We start from the raw sequence: 13,865 nt of genomic DNA, 5'->3' as shown, positions 1-13,865 counted from the left end.
CTATAGTATTCATAGGAAGTTGCTCGTGGCATGTTGTAGCCCCCTAATGTTCAAGCGACTTTGGTCCTCACTGTTTCACTGTGGAAGGTACAGCTTTGGAGATGTTCTGACGTGTCATTTGAAACATAAGGGGAGCTAGAACGGAAATTTTTTTTCAACTTTTCGAATTTTTGTCTCATTATAAAATTAGCAATTTTCCGATATATATCACTTGTAAACTCACAAGGTTGAAAATGTTTTTACGTGCATTACTTCAAGATCTAATAAAATCGGTAATGTTTTATATAGAAGGCTGTGGAGTGCTATGTTTTTAACCTTTATAGGTTAAATTACGTGCTTGTATTGGGAATGTCCAGAAGAGGATGGGCACCAGGTTGAGGAAGTTGAAATGAAGTTTAAGACACAAGAAACTTTCTGATGGTAAAACCATAAGAGGCAGGCTGACAGACAAAATGATTGATGAACTACAGCAGTATTATGGGATGACCATTAAAAATAATACTAAGGATTTGTAGAAAATGAAGCAGGGAGTATGGGCTACCTTCTTCCATAGATTTTCAAGTCATGAAAACCAGTACACCATCTTTGCCCTCCTGGACCTGATTCATGGTACAATTACTGCCATGCCCAGTACTCAAACAATTCCCACAGCCATAAACATTCCATCCCAGCATCAGTCATGGATATCATAAAACCTATTTACAGAGGTCTGGAAAATCCTGAATTACTGAAGAAGTGGCTGCATGGTCAGATTCACAATCCAAATGAGTCGTTCAATAATCTTACATGGACTCGCTTACCAAAAAATGTTTTGTTGGAAGGAAGACACTAAAGCGGGGGGTCAGTGGTGCTGTTATTTCTTTTAATGATGCAACATTCGTGGGGTGAATGTGCTACAGCACATGGGAATTAATCCTGGAGCAAACTACATCAGAGAACTTGAACGGATGGACAAGGTTCGAATTGATATAGCTGAGTATGCAGCACAGTTGGCCACTAAGGAGTCCAGAAAGAAGAAAAGAAGAAAAAACTTGGAAAAATGTCACGAGGATGATATACAGTATGGCGGAGGGTGCTCCTGAGTGACGAAAAATAAAAAAATTAAACATATATTAAGTGCGTTGCAGTCTTTTGAAATTTTAGAAACCGTTCCTGAACATTTATATCTGCTGTTGAATTTTCCCCTAAATCTCAGAAACCACTTCGAGTAGAGTATTCAATTTTTCAGGCAGTAATAACATATATATCTTGAGTCTACTGAACTAGAAGAAGAACATAATGTTATCTACAATTAAAATTATTTAGGGTAACGCACAAAAAATACAAAAAATTTCAACCATGGAATTAAGAAATTGTATTTCCGAAACCAGTGGCTGAAATGCAATTACTGTAGTTCATTAGACTCAGAACATACAGTTTAATGTCCTGTAAAAGTTTCATGTTAATGGCTAAAGTGGTTCCTAAAATACAGGGAAGCCAAGACACTAAATTTAACGTTGTCGGGATAGGGCGTTCCAACTCCCCTTAAATGAGACAGTTGTAAGTAGGCTGTTTATTTTTTCTTATTGGCAACGTTATGTAGCACTCTTTATGAAAATCACTGGCTGTGCTGTGCGCAGTCTGTGACTAGTTTGCATTGTTGTCTGCCATTGTAGTGTTGGGCAGCGGCAACTGGATGTGAACAGCGCGTAGCGTTGCGCAGTTGGAGGTGAGCCGCCAGCAGTGGTGGATGTGGGGAAAGAAATGGCGGAGTTTTGAAATTTGTAAGACTGGATGTCATGAACTGCTATATATATTATGACTTTTGATGATATTAAGGTAAATACATTGTTTGTTCTCTATTAAAATCTTTAATTTGCTAACTATCCCCATCAGTAGTTAGTGCCTTCCGTAGTTTGAATCTTTTATTTAGCTGGCAGTAGTGGCGCTCGCTGTATTGCAGTAGTTCGAGTAACCAAGATTTTTGTGAGGTAAGTGATTTGTGAAAGGTACAGGTTAATGTTAGTCAGGGCCATTTTTTTGTAGGGATTTTTGAAAGTCAGATTGTGTTGCACTAAAAATATTGTGTGTCAGTTTAAGCACAGTCATGTATAATTATTCAAAGGGGACGTTTCATATGTCGATCCTTAGCTGAGGATACCTCACTGGAATCTTCTGATTTTTTCCTTGTAGTTTGTGTAATTAGTGTAGCTTTAATTTATTGTTAGCGCGTAATTGTAGAGAGAATTTCCTTTGTAGTTGTAGTTTTTCATTGTTGTACAGTAAAACAGTTGTAGCATGCATTTAGATTTGCAGCAAGTATTTCGCAGCTGCGCTTGCAATTAACGAGATATTATTTTCAGTGCTATGTTAATGTGTTCTCTTATTTTTGCTCTTCAAATTGTGCTTTTCTGTGTTATCGTGTGAAATATTGTGACAATAATGGCGTGTGAAAAACGTAATACTAGGCTCCAAAATAAACTGAGAAATGACAGTGAATACGAAAGCAGTGTGTTAGCGACACCGAGTAATGAATTAACTAATGTTCAAAGTAGTAATTTGGTAATTGTACATAGGGAAATGGAGCGGGCTGCAAACAATGGTGTAGACAGTGAAAATATTAGTGAACAGGGAAGCATTATCGATCGATCGGTCGGCAACAGCTTGCCTCAGGAATCCGAAATGACAGGACACAATCTTGCAAATACTGTAGATTCAGGTTTTGCATCCTCACCGTTTTCTCAAATAAGTCAAGACACATTTTCTGCTTTTCAAACTGCGAATATTGCCGGTTCAAATGCAGTGCCGAATAGCACTGAGGAACATGTTTCAGACACTAGTGCATTGTTATTACAATTAATGCAACAAATGGGACAAAAGCTTCAAAAGTTAGACACAATGGAAAAAAATCTTCAAAAGTTAGACACAATGTAACAAAATCAGAGACAAACACAGCAAAAGCTTCAAAAGTTACACACAATGGAACAAAATCTTCAAACGTTAGACACAATGGAACAAAATCAGAGACAAACACAGCAAAAGCTTCAAAAGTTAGACATCACACTTGAACAAACACGTGAAGATTTAACTACTGAGTTACATAACATTGAATCGAAATGTCAAAAATCCTGTAATGACGTAAAAACACAAATTTGTGAACATTTTCAACCTATTTTTTTGCGGCATGAAAATGCATTACAGAATCACAAAGCAGCCATAAAAGAACTGCAAATTATTGCTCATGAAAATCATGAGACCTTGCAAGCTAAAATTGACTCAGATGCATCAACCGATTCGGTTACGCAACTTGCAAAAACTCAGGAAAACTTAAAGGACTCAGTAGATACGATTTCAACACAAATGGACACTCTGAAACTTGGTTCAGAAAAACACACAGAGGAAATAATTTCACTATCGGATAAAGTAGCCGAACTTTCAGATCAGTTCACTAACTTATCTACAAAGGTAGATGATGATCTAAACGACACAAGACCTGTAGCTTTCACTGACACTGAAGAGTATGAACAAATTAGAAAATTCAAACAAAATCAAAGTCAAATCAATACACAGTACAAAAGAGAAATCCGGGAAGTACAAGATCAGTTGGCACAAGTAATACAACAATTACATCTTTCAGAGGACACTTGCGCTCCAGTACGGGAAGAGGGACATAGAAATACGGAGCAACCACAAATATTATTTTGGCAGGACGTTGCAAAGACGACATTGAAGCTTTTCAGGGACTCTTACAAGAATTAGAAATTGACAGTGACAATCGCAGAACGCGAAAACAGGAACACAACAATTACAGGTCACATCCGTCGCAATTCCGCGATGAAAGAAATAGTAACTGGACACGACAAGGCTATTCTCACAACACAAATGATGACCAAAACAGACACCACCCGTATGATAACCGTTGGCTGAGTAGTAATAATTACAGGGAAAGATCATCTCTCTGCGGTAGTGACTATCACAGAGACAATCAGAGGAACAGACAATATGGGAACCAAAATAAATATTATCAAGGGAGACAGAATAACTTTAGACGCAACGGTCCAGCGCGCAGTTACAATTCAGGGAGAAATTCTCCACCACGTGACTGACAAGAAAGAAACTATGGAATCTACCGACATGACGACAGACGATATGATCGTAATGACAGACCTGAATTGCATCAGAACTGGCGGGATTCAAACAGAGCAGGGCCCTCTCGACAAGGTGAATTTGTAGAAGTTAGGTCTCCTAATCCCAATAACGACGGGCGCCAACAAAGAAACAGGCAATGATTCGCACCGCAGCAGCCACGTGCGCCCGCTGGCTCAGGGAAAAATAACATAGACGCTAACCTTGAGAAAAATTCCAGTATTCTTTACCGACGTATACCACATGATAACTGCGCTAAAGTTGAAACTCTGCGTACTAGGAAGAGCAAAGGGTTACATCACATTTCATATGTAAAACCATTTATTGAGAGATAATCTGCTTTTTAAATTAGTCTTTCCTATAAAATTTTTCATTTCACGTTATTAGTACTCTTTTTCTATCTTAGAAACTGTTAACATGCAACTATGTTTTATAGTTAACTATCCAGTCAAGAACCAAGAGGACTTATTTAAACAGAAATTACGAATGCATTGTTATTGTGAACAGACGACACAGTGTTATTGTGTGTGTACATTATTGCTTGTTAGTTGCACGATTATATAACGACTATCAGGCTTACATACTTAGAACATATACTGGTACTTCTAATGAGATTTCAATGCAACATTTTGGTTTACTTGAAAATACATTCTGGATTTAAAGTACTTTCAGTGAGATAGCATATGACACAGTGGTTAGTTTATGTGGCAGCTACACGATTTTATCACGACGCTACTAATGAGTGACAATTTACAGTGTTGCTTTTTCAGTGTTTCTGTTTTATATGTGCACAGTTTTTCTGTATTATTCTGGAAAGCAAAACATGTTTTAGTAGTAACTTTTGTGGTATAGCTACAATGAGACTGCCTTTTCCGTAGCACAACAATACGTTACAGTACAGTACTTTCTTCATCACGGCAATAAGCGTAATAACTAAGATATCTATACGCAAAGCATTGCACTTCTGTTTATCATGAGGTAAGTACATTGACTTCTGCAGAACATAGCTTTCGGAGGACGATAACTACGACACTTCCACAGAGATTATCTTACAACAAGACGCACAGTTTAGCGCTACAGTACACGTATTTTAGTGATTAATTTTGTACTTAAAACATTTATTTTTAAAGATATTTGAAGTACAATGATACAGAGGTTTTACGTGATACATTTCATTCCATTGCTGTAATCTGTAACACCTGAGGATATAATTACATTAATCCTCAGGGGGGTACACGCCTACTTTGTGTACCATGTGTTTGGCAAGCACAAGGAGCCCTAGCTAATATGATATTTGCTTATACAACTTTACACATCGGTACCATATTTCTCTAACACATAAATTACACTGCTATCTGATCATTTAACTGGGAGAGACAAAGATTTATTGTACTACATCAGTGACAGATGTTTACGTAATTACACAGATGGATAACTTCACACTTATGAAATTGTATTTTGTCTGTCCTTTGTGAACTGTTCATATATTTTTCGGAACCACTGTGATACTATGAGAGCTTTGAATGATGTATTTGGTATGGGATCATGATTTTAAAGTACGTTTGAGGTACATGACACTATTGAAATGAGCAGAGAATTTTTTTTAGGTTTTGAAATTATTGGAGGAAGCTACGGCGATTTTGGGATTTGACTGAGTTGTTATGATGTTATTTTTACGACGACGATGTGTATTATGCTGTTGAGGTATGTTTATGATCAATAAGCTGATGCTATATGAGGAATTTGATTATGCTATGTATTTATTATGATGAAATATTGAAGTGTCGTCGTAAGATTGACGTGTCGACGAATACATATATGTGTAATAAGGTAAGGAGTAATGAATAGCGGTTAGGGACTCTGACTTGTGAAAAAAGGATGTTGGAAACTAAGAATCGCACTTTAAGAGTTATGAAATGTGTGTAAATGCGTGAATGTATCACAATGCCAGCGAAAATTTTTTTGAACTCTGTTGTATTCGTAAGATTTTGTTTCTACACATTTGCAACGCAAATTCTCGACCCGTGAAATTTTGTATATGAGACTGCCACTGTATTGCAAACTGGTGTTGGAAATATTTCAGTAAGAAAGTTAAGAGACCTTCACGTAATGCATCGTGGGCACGACGCATTACGTGGGCAGCTGCGCGACAGTCGCCTGGAATAAAGCCATTAGTGTGTGCCTTTCAGAGGCACAGGTGGAGAAAAAAGGAGGCCATTATCCTCGCTATTGACATTTCTTTGTAGAAAGCATCACAAATATGACACGCTCAAACTTGAAAATATATGATTACACTGTGGAGCTCTCAATTTATGATATTTACTAAAATGCCTAATGAAGTGATGAGAGACATTTTACATCTATTGTCTTTCTAGTTGAGAGATTGCTCATTTTGTTTAATGTCTAGTTTCTAGCTGCACTGCAGCATTGGTTAAAATAAAATTTTATAGATGTATTAATATAAATATTTCATGCCTACAGATCCAGTAAATAATAATTTTGTGATACTTCAAAGAAAACGAAGGAGCACAAAAAGACATTTCCCTTCACAGGAATTGCATACGGAATTTTCTTTTCAACTACTTGGTAATTTGTTTGGTAGAATAACTTCTTATGGTGCACCACTTTAATTACATAGACATTAAGATGTGATTATACATTTCCCTTATCTGCATTGTTATCTTTAGTGTAAGGACTGCAGTGGGTCTGCATCTTTGATGGCCCACCAATACCATTATCTCTACAAGGACTATAGTGGGTCTGCATCTTTGATGGCCCACCAATACCGTAATCTCTACCAGGACTACAATGGGTCTACTCTTTGATGACCTGCCTACCAATATTCTTCAAAACTTCAAATTACTATGCTGTGGGTTTGCTCTGTTGTGGCTCATTACTTGTCTGCATGTCGAGAGTCAGCACTGTCTTTCCGGTGAAATGTCAACAATACTTCTTCAAGACTGCATGGAAATCCACTACTTCCGTGTGCGTTTTCGTTTACTGCTCAGACTTTCAGAAAGAAACTGCAATTTTACTGTGATGGATGATCAGGACTGTCTTTATGGACTGTGAGAAAATTTTAGCTTTTGACGAACATTGTATCAATAAGTGTGTGCATTTGATATCTTTGTTATTGTAATTATGAAAAATTTTATCCAATCATTATTGGCCACTGCCCAAAACAATTTGTAAAATTTTTTGTGGGATGCATGGGGGCTATGTAATTAGGTTGTTTATGTTTTCTTATTGGCAACGTTACATAGCGCTCTGTATGAAAATCACTGGCTGTGCTGTGTGCAGTCTGTGGCTAGTTTGCATTGTTCTCTGCCATTGTAGTGTTGGGCAGCAGCAACTGGATGTGAACAGCGCGTTGCGTTGCGCAGTTGGAGGTGAGCCACCAGCAGTGGTGGATGTGGGGAAAGAAATGACGGAGTTTTGAAATTTGTAAGACTGGATGTCATGAACTGCTATATATATTATGACGTTTGATGATATTAAGGTAAATACATTGTTTGTTCTCTATTAAAATCTTTAATTTGCTAACTATCCCTATCAGTAGTTAGTGCCTTCCGTAGTTTGAATCTTTTATTTAGCTGGCAGTAATGGCGCTCGCTGTATTGCAGTAGTTCGAGTAACCAAGATTTTTGTGAGGTAAGTGATTTGTGAAAGGTACAGGTTAATGTTAGTCATGGCCATTTTTTTGTAGGGATTTTTGAAAGTCAGATTGTGTTGCACTAAAAATATTGTGTGTCAGTTTAAGCACAGTCATGTATAATTGTTCAAAGGGGACGTTTCACAGTTAGTGACATTTGCTGGATTGAAGTATTACTGAGACATTACGATCTATGTTCAAGTAACAATATATGGCTAGCCATCAATAATGTGACTGTACTAGTTCTGGTGGATTTGTGACTCCATCTACATCTGTGTCAAGAGGGTCCAAATTATTTATGACCTGATCAGCATAATTCAATTCTTGTCAGATCGGTTATTACTGACCTAGCATAATTTATTCATTGCCTTTCCAATATATATATATATATATATATATATATATATATATATATATATATATCAGGTTTATGACATTATTACCATAATTTATGATTAAATTAGCATTGTTAGTTTCGGATTTCTGAATTTATTACCCTAATTTATGACACAGTTGGCATAGTTTACTAGCCTCTCCCTTTCCTGAAAGGTCAAAGGGTCAACAAGATGGCAGAACTATATCATCACTTTGTGGACGACAAGCTGGCAGACGGTCAAATGTTCGTGAAGGTTTTCGATACATAGATTGTTGTATGAGTATTCCCGAGGTCATCCCTATGAAATCACTTGCCCTTGATGGGTGACACCTCCCCAAGCGAAAACCTGATGAGTTGTTACACGATTCATCAGGTTTCCTCTTGGGAGACAGAGTGAATCATCAAAGGAAAGTGACGTCATAGGGATGACCTTGGACAGACTCGTACAACACTTTACGTATTCAGCCACTTGGTGACCCTTGCACCTTCCACCGTCTTGGCCCCATGTAACGTTGTAGTTCCGCGATCTTATTGGCCCTTTGACTTTGGCGGAAGGGTGACGGGTTGATAAATTGTATCAGTTGGGTCATAAATTTGTGGAATAAATTAAGAGATATCTGGCCAAAGCAAAGAATAAATTACGCTAATAGGGGAATAAACCATCAGATAATAATCAGATAATGCTACATCTACATCTACATTTATACTCCGCAAGCCACCCAGCGGTGTGTGGCGGAGGGCTTTTTATGTGCCACTGTCATTACCTCCCTTTCCTGTTCCAGTCGCGTATGGTTCGCGGGAAGAACGACTGCCGGAAAGCCTCCGTGCGCACTCGAATCTCTCTAATTTTACATTCGTGATCTTGGGAGGTATAAGTAGGGGGAAGCAATATATTCGATACCTCATCCAGAAACGCACCCTCTCGAAACCTGGCGAGCAAGCTACACCGCGATGCAGAGCGCCTCTCTTGCAGAGTCTGCCACTCGAGTTTGCTAAACATCTCCGTAACGCTATCACGCTTACCAAATAACCCTGTGACGAAACGCGCCGCTCTTTGGATCTTCTGTATCGCCTCTGTCAACCCGACCTGGTACGGATCCCACACTGATGAGCAATACTCAAGTACAGTTCGAACGAGTGTTTTGTAAGCCACTTCCATTGTTGATGGACTACATTTTCTAAGGACTCTCCCAATGAATCTCAAACTGGCACCTGCCTTACCAACAATTAATTTTACATGATCATTCCACTTCAAATCGTTCCGCACGTATGCTCCCAGGTATTTTACAGAAGTAACTGCTACCAGTGTTTGTTCCGCTATCATATAATCTTATAATAAAGGATCCTTCTTTCTATGTATTCGCAATACATTACTTTTGTCTATGTTAAGGGTCAGTTACCACTCCCTGCACCAAGTGCCTATCCGCTGCAGATCTTCCTGCATTTCGCTGCAATTTTCTAATGCTGCAACTTCTCTGTATACTACAGTACCATCCGCGTAAAGGCGCATGGAACTTCCGACACCATCTACTAGGCCATAAATTATCCGGACCTTTATAATGTAGATGGTATGGTAACTGCACCACCCTTGGTATCGCTCCGTTACTGCTGCCTTTTCCTCTATCTCTTTAAATAACTGAAAATGTTTGCTTGCGCAGAATGGCGCAAAACCCTCTTAACCACCGGCATCATTTATAAGCAACAGTCTGCACGAGAATTAATACTGTTTCGCTTTCGAAGTTTTGTCCAACTCCTTTGAGTCTCCAGTAGGATTTTCACACAGTTTCCACCGGCTGACACTGAGGGAGATTGCGCTAAAATTTATCGCTTGCGCCACGAGGCACGTTGCAGAAAGCACTTGCAGTGAAAACAGGTGAAGACGTAGTGCTCGTTGCGGTGTCAGGAGCCACGGGATGAAGTTGTCAGCCGGGCGGACGCAGCGCTGGCCGCCAATTAGGGTGGCCCTGGCGCTGCGGGACAATGAAACGCTCGTTTCGATTAGCGGGCGGCCAGAGTTACGGCCCTCCGCCCGCCGGTCACACCTCTGCCGCCCGGCATGTGGGTCGCCGCCATCGCCACTCCTCTCCCGCAACAATAGCCGGCCGCGCCTCATTAGCCCGCCGGCTTTCTCTGCGCCGCACTCGGAATGCAGGCGGCTTTCGCGTCGCGAACGCTGCACGCGATTGTATCGTGAGAGCGCTCCGTAACGGGGCTGCATCGCCCCACTAATGCCACCGGCCTGGCTTGGCATCACCAGTTAATGATGTGATACTGTGCACTTACCAGGGGACTTTGCATAACTGGCTATCTTCTTCTGGTTCATACTTACAGTTAGTTAATTAGTCAGTAACATTTCCATAGATCATTTGAACCAGTCTCGTATCGAAACGATGTGGAACGAGTTATTTTACGGGATATGTATACATGATTAGTGTTGATATTAATAAACACAGTATTCTTTAGCTCTATAGACGTAGCTACACTTAAAAACTTGTTTTGCGGCTACCAGTTTTAAAATAGAAATTCGTGCTTGAAACACAAGGAGTTTTCCAGGAGAAATAATTGTAGATTGGATTTGAAACTTGCTTTGCTACCTGTGAGACTTTTTACGATACTGGGAAAATGATGAAAAATCTTTTTCCGGGACACTGAACTCCTTTCTGAGCCTCTGACAACTTCAGTAATCTCTGTATCTAAAAGGAAAAGTTCTTACTGACTGAGTGACTCATCTTCACCCACCCCAAATCCCTGACCAAAGAAACCCGTAATTTGGAGACTATGTTCGATCTTTGTAGGCATTGTTCAATAATCGATGTTTCGAAACTCTACCTCCAAGAGGATAAAATAGGTAAGGAAAAATTTTTTGAACATGTGTTGCGCTTAAGACAATTTTGAAGCTAGCACTACGGAAATTGGTATTTGGTAACTCAGTGAGAAATGAGAAATATATGTTTCATCATTTTTGGAAAGATACCTCCTATGGTGGTGAAATAGTGCTTGACTGTTTTTTTTATAAATATATTATTATTAAAGAACAACTAAAACATTTTTAGAGCTACATCTATAAAAAATGGTATTTAACTTCTCAGTTACAAATAAAAAATTATTTTTCAGAGTTTTTGGAAATTCAACCACTTTCTTTCACTTTTTTTTCACTGGTGCCATGTGCCGCGCTGACGCAGGGTCGGCATTGTTAGGAACGGATTTGGCAAGGTTAGTGGAAAGGGGTGGCCAGATGCCCTTCCTGCCGCCACCCCGTACCCCCCCCCCACGGGCCAGAATTAAGTGTACCCCTACTGTCTGCGCCGAGTGTAATTAATGTAATAGTGCGAGCGTGTTAAGATGTCTGCGAATTGTGTAACTGAGGCGGAACGTGGGGACCAGCCCGGTATTCACCTAGCAAGATGTGGAAAACCGCCTAAAAACCACATGAAGGCTGGCCGGCACACCGGCCCTCGTCATTAATCCGCCGGGCGGATTTGATCCAGGGCCGGAACGCCTACCCGAGTCCAGGAAGCAGCGCGTTAGCACTCTCGACTACACTGGCGGGTTTTGGAAATTCAACCACTAAGGGGTTGAAATAGATCCTGATTGATTAACTGACTCATAATCACCCAGCGCAAGCCGCTAAGGACAGAAACTTGACATCTGGAAATAGTGTCATACATTAGGCATCCTTTAGTAAGGGATCGTTTGAAAGTCCATCCCTAAGGGGATGAAGTATGAGACGAAAGGTTATGAAAATATGTGTTTAGTAAGGCGATTTGAAGCAAAAGATACGAAAATTGGTATTTGTTTCCTCTGTCATAAATAAAGAAGTACATGCTTCACCATTTTTGGAGATTCAAACACTAAGCGTGTAGAATAGTAGAGAAAGTTTATTTCCTAAATAAATCATTATTAAAGTACTACTAAAGCCTTTTTAAGCTACATCTATGAAAACTGGTTTCCGACTTCTCAGTTAGAAATTTAAAAAAAATTACATGTTTCAATGTTTTTGGGAATTACAGCCCCAAGGGATCAAATATAGGACGAAAATTTTACATTAAAATATTTGATTACAAAAGTATTTCAAACTAAATCTCTGAAAATTTGTATTTGGCTTCTCTGTTGGAAATAGAAAAATACACGTTTCAGTGTTTTTCCAAAATTCAACTGCAAAAGGGCTGAAATTGGAGATGACTACTTTTATGAAAATATTTCGTTATGTTAAAACATATTTAAAGCAGCATCTCGGAAAACATTTCACTTCTAAAGAAATGTGTGTTAGGGGATGAAAGTCGTGTGGAAATATCGACACAAGAACTCGAAAGGCAGACTCCAGCCACCAGATTCGCTTTTTGATCAGATGTGCATTCGGACCAATGGGCTTAATTATCGTGAATAGCTTAGAATGTTTTGCACTTTGTGATCAACATATAAATTCGATTAAAGCAAAAGAAAAATGACATCTTGGGTTGTCGGGTGTCCTGCCGGATATCAGCGTCGTACTTGCACATATTTTTTCGGTAGCGTAGCTCCAGAAGATAGCAGCGAGCGGGCGCGGACCGCAGACGGAGCGCCTGGTGAAGGCGGAAGGCCATAGGCGTAAATATTGGATCAGGTCGGCTCGAGGAGTAGTCTCAGGTCGCACCTGATGAAGATAACGAGTTACACTACCGAAATATCGTGCAAGTACGACGCTGGTAACCGGCAGAACACCCGATCGCTGGGAAAGCCTGAAGAATTACAAAAGAAATATGAATCAGGCAGACCATACAGTCTAGACTAGTGAAGCAGCAGGCCCTAAGTTAGTGGGGAATAAGGGTCATTTTTGCCTTTAGTGTTGTAGGTACAGATATCACTGGTATTCTCAAATTGTGATGGATTATTTTTGACGAATGTCGTTAGCGAATGTATGTAGTGTGAGTGTGCATAGAAATGTCCAACTGTTTGAAGTTGTACGTAAATTATAACCATAGGTGAACAACAATATTATTTATACTGCTCGCTTTTTCCAATCAATGCTTTCTTTCTAAGTGGCGAGCTACTCCATAAAATTATTCCGGAACACATTATTGACTGGAAATATGCCAAATATGTCAGAATGTTGATTCGTTTGTTATCAAGAGTAGCAATTATAAGAAGAACAAAAGTAGTTCAAATTAATTGTTTGAGAGGCTCAGTAATATGTGTTGAGTATAGCGCGTTTTCTCAAAATTTTCAAACAACCACTTAATAATTCTTTCAGAACATTGATAACTACCTTGAAGTACCATTTCTGCTTGCTGAATGTCAGCTGTAAGGTGATTCACATACACAAGAAATGGGTATGGACTCAAAATTGTACCCTGTGGGACACCCTTTGTGATTTCTCCCGTATCACTAAAGTTTTTTATATTTTCTACATTATTAGAAATATTCAGCACAACGTTTTGCATTCTCTTTGTTAAGTAAGATTCAGATCAATTGTGTGTAAAGCCAGCCAGCATTTCTACAAAATGTAAGTTTTCCTAATTGTGTACCATGATCTGCAGAGTCAAAAGCTGTGCAAGGCTTGAAACGGGTTATCAGAAATTCTCCTTTTTTTAAATGCAATAATTATTAATGAATAAAAATGTTAATTAACAAACTAACTTTTAATTTTTTTATAAAACTGAAATAGTTTTTAATTACCAATTACATGAAAATGCAAGTATTTGGAATAGATTAAAAATTTTCGGTTCTCTTGGA

The sequence above is a fragment of the Schistocerca nitens genome, chromosome 8, assembly GCF_023898315.1.
Source record: "Schistocerca nitens isolate TAMUIC-IGC-003100 chromosome 8, iqSchNite1.1, whole genome shotgun sequence".
NCBI lineage: Eukaryota > Metazoa > Arthropoda > Insecta > Orthoptera > Acrididae > Schistocerca > Schistocerca nitens.
Note: the sequence above shows the minus strand (reverse complement) of the source record.